This window comes from Eumetopias jubatus, unplaced genomic scaffold, assembly GCF_037043125.1.
Source record: "Eumetopias jubatus isolate StellerSeaLion01/CBP00866 unplaced genomic scaffold, mEumJub1_p1.0 scaffold_14, whole genome shotgun sequence".
Classification (NCBI taxonomy): Eukaryota; Metazoa; Chordata; class Mammalia; order Carnivora; family Otariidae; genus Eumetopias; species Eumetopias jubatus.
Genome location: NW_028274820.1, coordinates 45,600,926 through 45,617,684, shown reverse-complemented (window position 1 = coordinate 45,617,684; position 16,759 = coordinate 45,600,926). Strand labels below are relative to the sequence as shown.

Here is a 16,759-nt window from a genome sequence, read left to right as displayed (position 1 = left end):
AGTCTTTTGACAAAGCTTACTTAAAAAGGACTTGTGTTTTTCTCCCTAATCATTCACTGTATATTGTTACAGTTTGAGTTGACTTATGTTTTTGCAAATTTAGGTATATACATTTTAGCACTAAACTTATTTTTAATCACTGAACAGACTTAATGACAACATATGATAATTTCTGAAGTGCTCAGTGATAGATTAACAGCAACTAGCACTAACCTGGTCATAACTCTGCCATTAACTAGCTGTGTAACCCTAATGTGAACCTGAGGTTAACAAATGTACCACATTAATGCAAGATGTTAATAACAGGGCAGGAATGAGGGGGCATATGGGAACTCTCTATACTTGCCACTGAGTTTTTCTGTAAAACCTAAAACTGCTCCGAAAAAAATTATTTAAAACAAAAAAATTCAAAAACATATTAGCAACTGTTACATGACTTTTCAAACTATTATGCAGTTTCCTCCATAGAAATCGTACACACACTTTTTCTCTCCAAGGATTCCCCTATGCTGCTTCAAATACCAGAAAGGCCTTTGAAGTGTGATAGCACATGGTAGCATTATATTTCCCTGGCTTCTTAAAGGTAGGTTTATGTAATTTGTGGAAGGTAAACTGAAATGATATGTGTCAGCTTCCAAAAGCCATTCTGCAATTTGCCATATTTCCTGCTACAGTGCCAAGGACCATATATGTTAAAATAAAACTATGATTAGCTTGGGTCCCCAAGTTACTATGATGTGCAAAGTAGCTCTGCCAATCTGTAATGACATGTTACTTGTATGAGAGTTCAACTTGTATTAATCCGCTAAAAATTTGGGATTTGGGGGTGTATGTTGCATAACTTAGCCTAGCCTCACTTATATTCTTATCAAATCCTACTTAGTTTTCATAATTCCATTCAAATGATGTATTATCCACCAATTTCTTTTTGATTTTTGGAGCTGAAAGTAAACTAATGTTCTTAGTCTCTAAATTCCCAGAGTAACTTCTCTATACCTTCTAATGGCATTTAACACTTTCAATCTTGTATTATGATTATATGCATACATGTCTTATCTATCCTAATAGCATGTTGTTGTTTTTTTTAAGATTTTTTATTTATTTATTTGACAGAGAGGGAGAGACAACGAGAGAGGGAACATAAGCAGGGGGGAGTGGGAGAGGGAGAAGCAGGCTTCCCACTGAGCAGGGAGCCCAGTGTGGGGCTCGATCCCAGGACCCCGTGTCATGACCTGAGCCGAAGGCAGATGTTTAACTACTGAGCCACCCAGGCGCCCCAGAACATTAAGTTTTTTAAGGGCCAGATTCATGTCTGATTTCTTTTTCAAAGATTTTATTTATTTGAGAGAGAGCATGAGCAAGAGTGAGCGAGAGGGTGAGAATGAGCAAGAGAGCACAAGGTGTGGTGGCGGGGGGGGGGGCGGGGGGGAAGGCAGAGGGAAAAAAGAGAAGCAGACCTCCAGGGAGCCTGACATGGGGCTCCATCCCAGGACTCTCAAATCATGATCTGAGCTTAAGGCAGACGGAGCCACCCAGGCAGCCCAATGTCTGATTATCTTAGTATATCTCAAGCACCTAGCACAGTGTGTAGCATATCTTTTGAGTATGATACAGATTTTCATTCAATAAAATCAGGTTATTGTTGCAGACATATTGGTAGGGCCATCAAGAGAAAGAAAATACCAGTGTAAGTATTTCTTCTTAATTTATGTACAAAAAATATGAAATGGACATTTTCTTTCAAATTAGTTTTACCCTCTTAGACAACCCTGGTGTTCTTCATTCTGGAGGAAACAATTTCTTTTTAATTTAAAACTGTATCTCTATTCCAAAGAAATATACTACAAATAATCAACAGGTACTCATAAATGTTAACAGAAATGCTGAGGGAACTAGACAGGAATAGCAACTATTCCTAAGAAAAGGTATTATTTTAAAAAATTTGCTGAAGATATTTTCTTATGTCTCTTACTCTAGGTCTTTTATGCATATCTGGGTCATGGCTGGAAGAAATTTATGTTTCAGACATCATTTGTTTTTTCAACAAATAGCCTTGGGCATCTAGGGCAAAAAGTAGACCCTGCACTACTTCTACTGCCATTCAGCAAAATAAAACTTTAAAAAATAATTTTAATAACTAATAGGAAATAAGCTAGCAGTGAAGAACTACTAGAAGCAATTTTAAATCTATCTTAGAAAAAATTATATATAACGCTGAGACTCCTTGTCTTCAAGAAAGTAGGAAAGAAATACTCTCTGCCATACATGTTTGTAATCTAGCTGGTAAAAAGAACTTAGACATAAAAAGATGAATAAGAATACAAAGAAACATCTATTAAATACCAAATGAACAGTCTAGCAAAGAAATGAAAAAGAAATTCAGTCTCGTCCTAAAGATTATAGAAAAACTGGAACTTAAGCTGAACAATTAATTTAAAAAATACACTCATACTTAGAGAGAGAGGAGTGAAGCAGGAAGGGAAGAGGGAGAGAGGGAGACAGAGCCATTTGGAGTATTGTATTAGTATGGAGGCAGATTACAGATGGCCCGGAAGTCAGGGATGAAACCCTCATGTCTGTCCTACAGTATGGACAACAGAGAACTCCTTCCTGGAGTTTTCTAACCTAGAAAGACATGTGAAAAATGGTCTTTCAAAAAGAGTGATTTGGAAAAGATTGCAGAATGACTTAATGAGAACAGAAACCTAGATTCTGAAGAGAAAGGTGATTTGGGGAATAAAGAACAAAAGTAAACATTTTCTCCCCTTTGGAGACAGGAAGTAAGAGACTAAGGTAGGGAAAGTAACCAAGTTTGAGTTAGGAAAAGTATGAAGGACTATGTCAGGTTGAGAGGAGATACGACGGGGATATGGGCCCTTTTCCTCAATGATGTTAAGAGACAGAGTCATCTTAAAAAAATGAGGTGCTGGACATAAAACTGAGACTTGAGATATGTGGCAAAGATTTGATATAGCTGTATAAGAAATTTGATAAGGAGCTCATATGTGAACCTAAGTTCATAAATTCCTCCAGTTATTTCTGGCCAGAAAAAAAAAACAAAAGCAAACAAACAAAAATCAGTTACGATGAAACAGTACAATGGATCCAGAGAAAGCTGGGGAATTATAATAGAGGGCTCTAACTTTTTTTTTTTTTAAGATTTTATTTATTTGACACAGAGAGAGACACAGCGAGAGAGGAAACACAGCAGGGGGAGTGGGAGAGGGAGAAGCAGGCTTCCCATTGAGCAGGGAGCCTGATGTGGGGCTCGATCCCAGGACCCTGGGATCATGACCTGAGCCAAAGGCAGACACTTAACAACTGAGCCACCCAGGTACCCTGGCTCTAATGTTTTTTTGAAAGTGTAATACTAAGTGCCAAAAAAATAGTTTAGTAAGGGGAAGACGAATAAAATCAGAAGGAAGATAAGGGCCTAGGGGTCTTGAAGTTGAGGAACTAGAAGAATGAAGTAGAAAAACTAAGAAAAAGATCATGATTTGAGTCATGGTGACAGGGTATTTGACATACATTAAAGGATTCATGGGATGGGTGAAATTTTCTCTATCATAAACAGTTTGAAATTTCATTTTTGTAAAGATATGCACTGATAAAATATTTAATACTTACGTCCAAGTCTCATACACATAAACACTGGTCTGGCAACTCATCACAGAAGCCTGAAGACAGCACAGGCGAGACGAGAGAGCAGGGATTTCTTTAGAAGGAGCAGTTTCCCATGTATGAGAGGGATTTTCTGAAAACATACTCAGAGAGTTTGCCCCCAGGAGTCTGAGGGTCACAGAGACTGAATGGTGACGCATGTCTGTCTTGCCGTAGTGGCAGAGCAGCGGAGAAAAAAGATCAGGGCCACACATGGAATGACTGCTTTTCTGAGCCTGCAGGGCAGGGGTGTGTGTGTATGCGCTTATCTTAGGAATGATAATGAGATGTGAAAGAGAGCCAGATTCTGGTTATCTAGGAAGGGATTTAGCCAGAGGACAGCCTGGTGGGAATAAGGTGATACCAAGGAAAGAGGAAACAAAAAGAACTTAAGTTCTAAAAATGAGTTGTAAGTAAGGAGAAGGCACCATCTCTCACTCACATCAAAGGAACTGCAGGTAGACAAGCCATAACAATGAGAGATCACCAAAAACCCACAAAAGAAAGCAGGGAAAAGAATCAAAGTCCAGTATGGCCCCCATCAAACTATAGCTTTTCCAGTTTGAAGCAGACCTTGGCTGGGGAGAGGAGAAGCTTTGAACTTGTTGAGAGGATGAAGCCTTGATATTAAACTAGACTGAATTTTTTATATTAAAAAAAAGACCATTAATACCTTAAGGAGACTGGAAACGCCATGAGGTATGTCCTAGAGTCACTAGAGAAAAGAAGATCCAACACAGCTTGTTTAAAGGCACTAGGAAGAAAGAATTAAGTTGCTTTCTGTTTGTGTCTTGTCTTAAATTTTTTAAAGACTTTTATTTATTTATTTGTCAGAGACCAAGAGAGAGCACAAGCAGGGGAAGCGGCAGGCAGAGGGAGAAACAGGCTCCTGCTGAGCAAGGAGCCCAATGCAGGTCTCGATCCTAGGACCCTGGGATCATGACCTGAGCCGACAGCAGCAGCCGAACTGACTGACGCACCCAGGTGTCCCTGTTTGTACCTTGTCTTAAATTCAAGAACAAAATTTATTTATGTCTGAATAAAAATGAAAGACTAGTATTTTAAAAATAGGAATCTGGATAGTCTTTAAAGCATTTAATATGGAGAACAGGTAAGACCACTTCTATTGTCTTATATACTCTTTACTTAAAATTAATTTGAAGAGTTTTTATTTAAAGGTGTCAATTGCAGACTGTAGGATTTTTTTTTTTCAAATTGCTATGAGTAAAAAATAATAATATTAATTTAAAAAGCAACTAACTATATTTGATCCTATTAGAGAGGTTCCTATCCTAGGGAAAGTTTTTACTGATAAAAGACCACAAATACATAGAGTATTCATTATACCTTAGGGGGAAAATGAGGATGGAAGAAAGAGTAGGGGAGAAAAAACTGGGGCATTTTGGAACAGCTAAATCATAAAGTTTACCTCACTGCAAAAATTAGACTCATGAGTAGTAGACCTGCGAGCACTCAAAAAAAAAGGGGGGGGGAATAAAATGGTACTTAATATAGTCATTATGCTGCAAACAGGTTAAAGCTTCCACGTTGTCATTAAATGTCACAGGGAAAAAGATAAACAAAAGATAGTGTCTAAGTTATACAGCACTTCACCTTCTTGTAAAAGAGGAGTATGTTTGGGCGCCTGGGTGGCTCAGATGGTTGGGCGTCTGCCTTCGGCTCAGGTCATGATCCCAGGGTCCTGGGATTGAGTCCCGCGTCGGGCTCCCTGCTCCTTGGGAGCCTGCTTCTCCCTCTGCTTCTCTCTCTCTCTCTCTCCCCCACCCCTCTGTCTCTCATGAATAAATAAATAAAATCTTAAAAAAAAAAATAAATAAATAAAATCTTTTAAAAAAAAGAGGAGAATGTTTTCTGAAAATACCTATTTCATTCACAATCCTAAAATGAATTGAAGTAAGGAAAAATAAGTGATAAGTAAATTTAATGACTGGATACTAGAATACATTTTAAACTGAATTATTAAGTAATGATTTTTGTTTTGTGGGATATATGTTGAAACGGCTGCATTAAAAAAAGGGAATAATGCTGAAATACCTTATATTCATGACTTGCTTTAAGCTATCTATCTGTGCTTTGGAAACTGATTCACAAATATCTGGTAATGTTAATCTAGAAATCTGATCTAGAAACAGAATTTACACTATACTATATATAATGTAATGTCTTTGAAAGTTGAGAAAATAGTGTAGTCCCTTAGGAACACAAAAGTGAACTGATAAAAATGCACTGATGCAGCCTGAACTTTTCAAAGTGATTCTTAAAAATTGTAACCTCTATATGCATACTTTAAAGAGTTTTCAAGCCAGCGAACCAGATAATCATTTGTAGCCATTATCGAAGGTACATTTAACAAAAAACCAACTTAACTTCCATGAAGATATAACACTACAACATAAACCTTTAAGAAACCTTCAGAGAAAACATTAAAATAAATTGCATCTTAGGTGACCAGAGTTTAAATTTAGCATATGAATATAGTTCAGAGGAAAAAAAGAGAACAATATATTAATGCAAAAAAAAAACTTGTAGAAGTCTGAAATCACAAAAGAACATAGATGGCTGTGCTAGGTCACAGGTAGAAATACAGCAGAACAACACAATTACACATATGGATCTTTATCTGCCAAGTGGGGGGGTGGGAGATATTTTTTAACTATAAATTAGGTAATAATTTCATACTCTCTAGCTGACAAAAAAATTAACAAAGAATCCAAATGAGTCTAAATTGCATTATAATTAGTATTTGATCCACTTATAAGGTATTGTTTTTGAATAAGAGGAATTTTTTCTGTAAAAGAATGCTGATATTTTAAAAAAAATATATAAAACCTTCCAGTTTGTACACAAAGTGGCTGACACTGCACAAATCCTAACATTCTTAAACTATCTTTGCAAAGAAACTAAATGTGGCTGCTTTTACTTTCTTTTCATAGTACAGATTTTCAAACTTCACAATGACAAATATTAAGATACGATATTTGATTCAGCAAAAATATAGTACTTAGGTGCCTAATGAAAAAATTCACTTTTAGATCCCTTTCCCTCACCTCCCTCCAAGTACAATAGATTAGATTCTGCTGGGTCTATATAAATCATCCATATTGTGAAGTGGTAACTCCCTTAACAAAGGTAATCATTTCGTTCACTTATTATGAAGAAAGGGCCTTGAGAAGTTACAGTCTATATTCTACACCTTACAGTAGGACCATCTTTAATTAATTCATCTGTTTTAAGAATTACCTCTAGGCTTTATTCATTCTGCTATTCACTAGAAAACACCAAAACAGATCCTACTTAATAATAAAGGTATTTTTCCTTTTCCTATTACAGTGGTGTTTATTTATAACACAAAATTATCTGAGTTTCTACATTATGAAAATTTACAATGACTTCAGGACAAAATCTAATTTGAGAATCACATGCAACAAGGAATAGAAAATACCTATTTCAATATAGGAAAGCAAGTTTCTAAAACACAGACTCCAGAATCAGGCAGATCAGGGTCTGAATCACGGTTATACCACTTGGATGTGTAATCCTTCTCTGAACCTCACTTTTTTCCCCACACAAAGGAGATAAAAACAGTAACTACCTTAAAGACTGTGGTGAGGAGTAAATGAGATGATATGTTTTATGTGCTTAAATAATGCTAGGCATGTAGAGGTACTCAATAAATGTTAACTGCTATTATTATTTCTAAAATTATACTTTCTTATATTAAAGATGCTCAGTGTTTTGATCCAGAAATTACCCCAAGAGTATATCTGTGCAAAGAAATATACAGTACTAAAAAATCTGGTTAAAAAAAATCTGGTTAGAAAAAAGTATCTAACATCATGGAAAATGGTCACATACACCGTTACATTTTAAAAAAACCCATTATATGACAGAATATATAATATGATTGAATTTTTAAAGAATAGGTTGTGGTAGGATATACTACTGAAATGTGAGCAGAAATGTGATGCCTATAGGTACTATAATTGCAGGTAATTTTCAAGATTTTATTTATTTATTTAAGAGAGAGAGCACAAGTGGGGGGTGGAGAGGGAGAAGCAGACTCCGCACTGAGCAGGAAGTCTGATTCCCGGGGCTCGATCCCAGGACCCTGGGGTCATAACCTGAGCCGAAGGCAGATGCTTAACAACTGAGCCACCCAGGTGCCCCTGTAGGTAATTCTAAAGATTTTTCTTTATGTTTTTTAAAATTTTCCAAATATTCTATAATGACCATGTAATTTGTAAGAAATTAAAAAAAACCACAATGTATGTAATTTCTTTTCTGATTCCAATTTTCTCCAGAAAAGCTGAGTCAGAGAAAATTAAAAAATAAAAAGACAAGCATACATTTTTTTAAAGCAAGATTTTATATGAAGGATGTTAATTATATTAAAAACTGCTATTTTGAATTATTACTCTCTAGCTTTAAAGTTAAAGAAAACTCAAAGTCTGACACCTCAATTATAGCATATTTAAGCATATGTCCAGAACAATATTTCACTTGGAGATCAAGTTGATAAGAATTCTCCTACTTAGATAAATTGCTATTTAAACTTTGTAGTAATTCTTTTTTGTTTTTTTCCCCAACTTTATTGAGATATAATTGACATATAACACTGTGTACATTTTAAGGTGTGCAACGTGTTGATCTGATACACATATACTGCAAAATGATTACCACTACTGTGTTAGTTAACACATCCCCATCACATCACATAATTACCATCTCTTTTTTTGTGATGAAAACACTTAAGATCTACTTTCTTAGCAACTTTCAAGTATATAATACAGTATTGTTAACTATGTTACAATGCTGTTCATTAGATCACCAGAACTTATTCTGCGTTCCAAGTGATTACACCATTTTACATCTTCACCCAAAACTCACTTGCTCCTCCTTCCTGTTAGAAGTTGCTACTGTAATTTTTTTTAGTTTTTCCTCAGTAGACTACTAGATAGTGGAAATGGCCAACTAAAATTTGGTGAATTTATCACTAAATTATGTCTTAATTATTAGGCAAAGAGTAATATTCAATTTTTTTCAAAGGATAATATTTTAGAAGGCAGAAAGTCTCTCTTGATGAACATTAACTCAGAAAAAGTAGATGGACTGGGGCACCTGCATGGCTCAGTTGGTTAAGCGTCTGCCTCTGCCTCAGGTCATGATCCCGGGGTCCTGGGAGCGTGCTTCTACCCCTCCCTGCCATTCCCCCTGCTTGTGTGCTTTCTCTCTCTTTCTCTGTGTGTCAAATAAATAAATTAATCTAAGAGAAAGAAAGAAAGGAAAGAAAGAAAAGAAGAGAAAAGAAAAGAAAAAAGAAAAAGAAAGAAAGAAAGAAAGAAAGAAAGAAAGAAAGAAAGAAAGAAAGAAAGAAAGAAAGAAAGAAAAAGAAAGAAAAAGAAAAAGAAAAGAGGAAGAGGGAGGAGGGGGAGGGAGGGGAGGAGAGAGGGGAGTGAGGGGAGGAGGGAGAGAGGGAGGGAGGGAAAGAGAAAGAAAAAAGAGAAAAGAAAAGAAAAGGAAAAAAAGGGTAGTTGGACAGCTTCGGGTTGGATCAGCTTCGGGTATGGATGCTGTCACCTGCAAAGAAAAGAAGACTACAAAAAGAAGCCAAAGAAGCCTATCAAAAAAACCAAAGATATATATGGTCTCCTAAGAAGGGAGAAAACCAGGAGAAAATAAGTTCATTGAAAGGTGGGAAGGCCACTTGTAAAAAGGAGGAAGTAACCACCAGTATCAACTGCTGCAAAGAAGTAGAAAAAGGATGAAGCAGAGTAATTGAGGAAGATTCTGCATGGGGGCAAACTGAATTTATAGCTCAGAGAAGATCCTTAAGATGTTGCTGAGCAATTCCAGAAATTGGAAAGAAGAAAGGGAATATGGTATATTAGTAACCCAGGAATGCTACTGTACTGAACCTGAATCAGGTATCATCATTCTACCTTGAATCTGCCTGGGGGGTTGAAAGACAGTCTATAGGCACAATAAGTGAATACTTGAAGTAGAGACAAAACTAAGGAATCTAAAAGAAATTAGGGTCAAAAGCAGTGGTTCTTAAACTTATCACCTGTGGTGCTTATAAAAATGCTGATTCTTGAGCACCATTCCAGAGATACTGATTTCGCAGGTCTGTATGGGCCTTCCAAATTGCATATTTAACAGTACTTTAGAAGATCCTGGTGCAGGTGGTTTGTAGGCTTTGAGGAAAAATCACTGGCATTTGGGCTATGTGAATTGACGAGTGATGAAAATGTCAAATTATGATGTAAATCAGAAGACTGAAAAATTTTTGACAGAGCACAAGAAGGAATAAAGTGATGTTCACTTAACTTATTAAAGTTTAGTTAAAGGTAGTTCTGAGTCCCTGTCAAAATAAGAACTGAAACTAATAATTTAATATGGAGCAGGACAGGACAAGGCGAGGGCCATGGCAAGATAGTGTGGACCACAGTCTTATAATTTGCCTTACTTAGCATTCTACCAATGGAAAGTAACTTAAAAACAGCATATTTGATATTCCCAGAAAGTCAGATATCCATTTTTTAAAGTAACATGAAAGTAACAGAGAAACTTATATGCTATGACTAAGGAAGAATATATTATTAAAGGTTTCCACTGGAAATCAGGGGAGTGGGTGGCAGAGAGGGGAAGAAATACGGGGTATAAAGATAGGGTTCTGAAGAATTTACATGTATAAATCTCTACCCTTTGAGTCATACATGTAAAGCACATACTGAGATCTACTTTTCCAAAAGAAAGACATTAGTAGCATTTGAGAATGAGTACAAATTTCTTTACTGAGGCTTTTCGCAAGGGAACCTGGGTGGCTCTGTCAGTAAAGCGCCTGACTTCGGCTCAGGTTGGGACTCCAGGTCCTGGGATTGAGCCTCATGCCTGACTCCCTGCTCAGTGGGGAGTGTGCTTCTCCCTCTCCCTCTGCCCCCCCGCCCTTGCTTGTGTGCTTGCATGCATGTACTCTCTCTCAAGTAAATAAATAAATCTTAAAAAAAAAAAGAATGAGGCTTTCGCTTGACATAAATGCAGTAAGAAATATTGAAGGGGCACCTGGATGCCTTAGTTGGTTTAGCGCCTGACTCTTGATTTCAGCTCAGGTCATGATCTCAAGGTCATGGAATCAAGCCCTGTGTCAGGCTCCATGCTCAGAGCAGATTCAGCTTGAGATTTTCTCTCTCCCTCTCCCTCTGCCCCCCCCCACTTGTGCATGCACTCTCTCTCAAATAAATTAAATCTTTAAAAAAAAAAAAAGACATATTGTTGTTGTGTAAGACTGATGAATCACAGACCTGTACCCCTGAAACAAATAATGCATTATATATTAATTAAAAAAAGACATATTGAAGTCATATCATGTTATGAAATTCCAAATATGTTTACACAGTATGCCCTAAAAGTTAATAACCTTAATTTCCAGGCTTCATAAGGAATGTGAAAGACTAGTCCATAACCTTCCACATTTCCATCCTTAGGAGTTTTCAAACATTTAGATGGTAAAAGGATGTGTTGCTGATATATGCCTGTTTTCTATAAGTCATTCATTAGGCTTGATGAAATCTTTTATTATCAAAAACTTTATATACTTTGACAAAGTAAACTCATAAATTATCTTACACCTGTCTTCAATCGTTTAATTTTAAATTTCATTTTATTTACTTCCTACTTTGATTTCAGTTTCAGGTTTATAGTTTTCATGACCTTAACCAGGAAATAATACCCCCTCCACAGTCTATGGGAAATTTCTTGAGTATTTCTTCACCTCTTAACAAAATCTATCTTTAGTTAAAAACAAGTTTCCTTTTATGCCCATACCAGTTACATCTTTTTTTATTATTCAATTCTTGGTAGAACCAGTGTTTTAAATATGACCGTAAACCTTTACTTTCTAAATAATATGCCTTCTACTCATAAAATAAACACATCAGTGTATCGATATGTGTGAATCACAGAGGACCATAATTCTATACTCAATGTGAAATAGTCATTACCATCATTATTAAAAAAAACTATGTGCTAATGATACACAATAGACATAGAAAAAATACCTTATGGAATAGTATAATATGTAATTTTAAAAGTTTAGAGAGCTATAGGTGCCTTAGTTTAAAAAACAGATGAATTATAAAGATAGCTTTCATCACCTCTTAACTCTAGCAAGAAATTAAAACAATGGACTTTTTGTGAATGGAAATGTTAGACATGACTTTACTCTGTTTAGTGTGAAACTCTGAAAGAGGCAAGAAAAGATTTATACTTGGTATGTGAAGACAAAAGATAAAACAGAAAACTGCTCTTCAGATTACTTTTAAAAACATTTCTTATATTCGAAAATCAGAACGTTAGCACTAGTTTTGAACTTTTCTCTCTGTAACTAAAATTACTGTTTAAGAATAAGAAGAGATACCTATTATTCCAAGTATTGCCATTAAACCTTTCACAAATAAGCAACCTGAAACTCACTGAACTGAAGCAACTTGCTAACGGTCATAAGCATCATAAATAGTTAATATCTGGACCCAGTCTGTTTCTTTTCAAAGCTCATAAAGCTCTTTATTCTACAAGGTATTGCATACTTTGACTTTGCCTATATTTTAAATTACTGTTTTGTTACTCAACAATGCTTCAGATTATAAGAAACTCCATAAATTTAATGGCAGATTTTTAAGAAATAAATATTTTGACTTAAAAATATAAACTGCTTATAGACACATACCCTAATTTCAGAAATGTCAAAAAATGAACATGTTAAAATGTAAGTAACATGGCATAATACTCTGGCTATGTCCCCGACCCCTAATCTACAATATCTTATCAATCTTGGTAAGGATTCTATCAGAACATCTAGTTTAGAAAAATTAAATATAAATAATTGAGTTCAGAACTCAATTCCATTAACTTTCAGAGTCATTCTTTTAATTTTCCTAGCTTAGTTTTGAAGAAGTCTTACTTGTAGATAAACGGTACTTATGAAACAATACATAGGTTAGAAAGATAATTTTTAACAGATAAGTAAAGTTATCTTTACTTATCTTTCCAGTGTGGAAACACAATGATCAAATAGTTAAAATAAATGTTCAATAAATTAGAAGGAATAAACTATTTGCAGTGGGAATACATGAAATCTTACTCTGTTTTTTTGAAGCTAGGAGTTAAAGCCTTTCCTATTATTTAGGTTAGTTCCACAACTCTGAGAATGGGCTAGCCTATTTCAACTAGGACCACCTCTTTGTAGCAAACAAGGTCTCTCACTGTTATATTATATATAAATACTGGAATAGCAAGTTTACGTAATTAATATAGTCTACCTTCCTTCTGAATGCTTACATTAATATATTATATAATCCAAATTTAATAATGCTGGGTTAACAGGTAAAAGTATTCTTATTAACTTTTTAAATTCTGTAATGAAAATCCTTCAGCCTAACTACCAGATTTTTAGTAGGTGGCTTTTTCCTCCAACATAACATAAATATATATAATTAAAAAAAAAACGATTTAAAAACTAAAGGATGGGGGTGCCTGGGTGGCTCAGTTGGTTGAGCGACTGCCTTCAGCTCAGGTCATGATCCTGGAGTCCCGGGATCGAGTCCCGCTTCGGGGTCCCTGCTCAGCAGGGAGTCTGCTTCTCCCTCTGACCCTCTTCCCTCTCGTGCTCTCTCTCTCTCTCTCTCTCTCTCATTCTCTCTCTCAAATAAATAAATAAAATCTTAAAAAAAAATAAAAAAAATAAAAACTAAAGGATAGTATAAAATTGGTGAGTTCTGAAAGGCATTCCCATGTTTGGCACCCTACTGTACTCTGATTATCTCTCAGTTATGAGTTAGTTTCCTATCACATATGGTATTCCACAGCATGCTATGCAAATACATCACGCCCACATACGACCTAAATTAGAAAATAGCTTGGTTTTTCCAGTTTGTAGTAAATGTAACCTAAAAACTGATTTAGTTTTTCAATTTTGCAAATTATTAACATTAAAAAATTCTAATTTTAGAGGTTCCAATCATTTTCTTTCTGTGAATATGATGTTGAAATATATACAAATATATGGCATAAACACTGACAAACTTTACCTGGAGTACAGAAATCATATTTTCAGAAAGATTCTTAAGGAATACCTACCCATGACATATCAAAGTATACCAATATGCTTAACATGTATTACTTAGTCCCCACGGAAATTACCTTAAGTTATGGAACTAAATAGATCAGCAGAGATCCTAATTCTACTATAAAGAATAATCAACAGTCTTTTGTTTAGCTTAAAACTGTTACTTGATAAAAGTATTACCCGGAATAGGTTTCAGAAAATGTCTAGGACAATCAAGTAAAGAACCTCTGAGCAAGCAATAATGACAAATAGTAAGATCAGTTCAGTACATAAATATTCAGTTTAAAAAAATACATTCTACTTAAAAAAAAAAAAGCACAGTACCAACTATAATTAGTGGAATTGTTAATGACTATTACTTCTTATTGAATTCATAAATCATTGTTACTAGTCTAAAATTACAACACTCAGAAACTAAGGGCTTAAATAAGACATTTATACAAACAATCTTGCCTGCCATAGAAAATGCCAGCGTAAATGGCAATATCCTGAACTTAATCTAGATATAAGGTAGAAGATCCACTAGAAGATTGTGGGCTTTATCCCACATACTAGCAAAGAAGAAATCTAAAGTTTAAATATGTAACTACAACTATCATCAAGGATAACCATACTAGTTTTAATTCTCAGACTTTTAGTAAGTCTACAAACTACCACAGATTTGTTCTATGGTATTCTACTGTTAAGATATTGTATAAACAGTATTTTATGTTTATAAACAACTTGTCTCCAGACTTCTACATACCTGTATCAGTAAAAAGGCAAATTGAAACTCAGTAAAACTTGCTGAAGCACTGTTCTAAGCTTTAATGCTTGTCATACAAATGCTAGAAGAATACTGAATTAATACAGTTAAATGGTACAATTTTTAAATCTTTTTCTTTTTAAAGGGTCAGTTACAGACTTCAAATTTAAAAGAACTTTGAAAAGGATTACTTTAAGTAATCTCTACACCCAACATGGGGCTGGAACTCACAACCCCGAGAGCCGCATGCTCCACCAACTGAGCCAGCCAGGCACCCCTTATTTTTATATTTTTCATAAATTTTCATCATATAAAAAATTCAGATATCTAATATTACCAGATTAAATGTGCTTGTTTAATGTATCGTGGCAATACACTCCCTGGAGAGATTGTTTTGTTCAGTTCTTAAAGGGGCAAAATTCACAATGAATATTTTATTTGAAAATAAATATTTATATATGTAGTTTTTACTCAGGTATACCGTTTATAGAATTCTAGTTGCCTAATGCAGAAAACTAGAAAATAAAGATAAAAAAATCATACTTTCCCTACTCAGGGATTTCTAATACAAATGATTATCAAACAGTACCATTTGCCTCAGCAGGCATGTATTATTGCATTTGTAGTTCCAGAAAATCTTACATAGGGATATAGATGACATTTCTATGCATATGAATTCAACTTACTATTGCTCAAAAAGAGTAGTACACTAGATAGATCAAATAAGAATGAACCAAATGGAGGTCTCCATTCTAAGATAGTTCATCTTGTAGTAGTCAGATAATGACCTGTCATGTATACTCTACAGCTTTTCACCAAACAGAGCTTAAATAAGGATGAAAAGTTAAAATCATAACTGGCACAGGCACTGTAAATTATGATATACATTTAAATTCTTAGTGGCATTTGTGAGTACATATGACGTGGATGAAACACTTTAAAAAACATTTATACATGTTCATTTAACCATGTCAAAATAAATTATCTTCATTTTGGGTGTTTTAGCAGACAGAATTTGTTGAGATCTATAACAAGTATACTCTAGAAAAAGACAGAATAGTAAACTGTGCCCTATATTTTAAAAAAATACAATACTTAGTCTACCTTGTAACTTATATGTAAGTATACAACATAATTTTAAAGTAGTTTGTTGACGTTTCACTTGGGTTATAGGCATTGTGCATATTTGTTTTAAAGATCTGAAAATTAATTCTTAGATTAAAATCTTTCTTAATAACTGAAGAAGTCATAATATACATAAAACAGAGATTCTTTATTCTTGACTGCTCATTAAAATAATTTAGGGAGCTTGTAAAAAATATAAATGTCCACCCTCATTCCCTCTCTCACCTCCTCCCAAATAATTCAGTCTAAAAACCATCAGGCTGGGCGCCTGGGTGGCTCAGTTGGTTAAGCGACTGCCTTCGGCTCAGGTCATGATCCTGGAGTCCTGGGATCGAGTCCCACATCGGGCTCCCTGCTCAGCAGGCAGTCTGCTTCTCCCTCTGACCCTCTCCCCTCTCATGTTCTCTCTCTACTTCATTCTCTCTCTCAAATAAATAAATAAAATCCTTAAAAAAAAAAAAAAACCATCAGGCTGGGGTGCCTGGGTGGCTCAGTCGTTAAGCGTCTGCTTTTGGCTCAGGTCATGATCTCAGGGTCCTGGGATCGAGCCCTGCATTGGGCTCCCTGCTCCGCGGGAAGCCTGCTTCTCCCTCTCCCACTCCCCCTGCTTGTGTGCCCTCTCTCACGGTGTCTCTCTCTGTCAAATAAATAAAATCTTTAAAAACAAAAAATAAAAATAAAAACCATCAGGCCAAAATAGGTGTCCTTGTGGGGTGAGACTGGAGAGTGATAAGAGATTAGTTTTCTATCAGGGGACTAATCATATAAAAATATTTAAGAATAATGTGGGGCACCTCAGTTAAGCATCCGACTCTTGGTTTCAGTTCAAGTCATGATCTCAGGGTTGTGAGATCAAGCCCTGTGTCGGCTCCCTCTTGCTTGCACTCTCTTTCTCTCTCTCTCATTCAAATAAATAAATGAATAAATAAATAAATAAATAAATAAATAAATAAATAAATTAATTAATTAAATAAAATCTTTAAAAATATATAATATTTAAGAATAATGGGATCCAGTTTTCTGTCAGGGAGAAAACTGGAATGGTTTCCAATGTCTATAAAGGCAGAAATACAGATGCAAATGTG

General features: G+C 35.2%; 1 protein-coding gene across 3 annotated transcripts in view; it reads right to left on the bottom strand.

Annotated features, from left to right (window-relative positions):
- PHF14 (PHD finger protein 14) overlaps positions 1 to 16,759 on the bottom strand; it is a 199,429-nt gene that overhangs the window by 34,735 nt on the left and 147,935 nt on the right. The window lies entirely within an intron of this gene.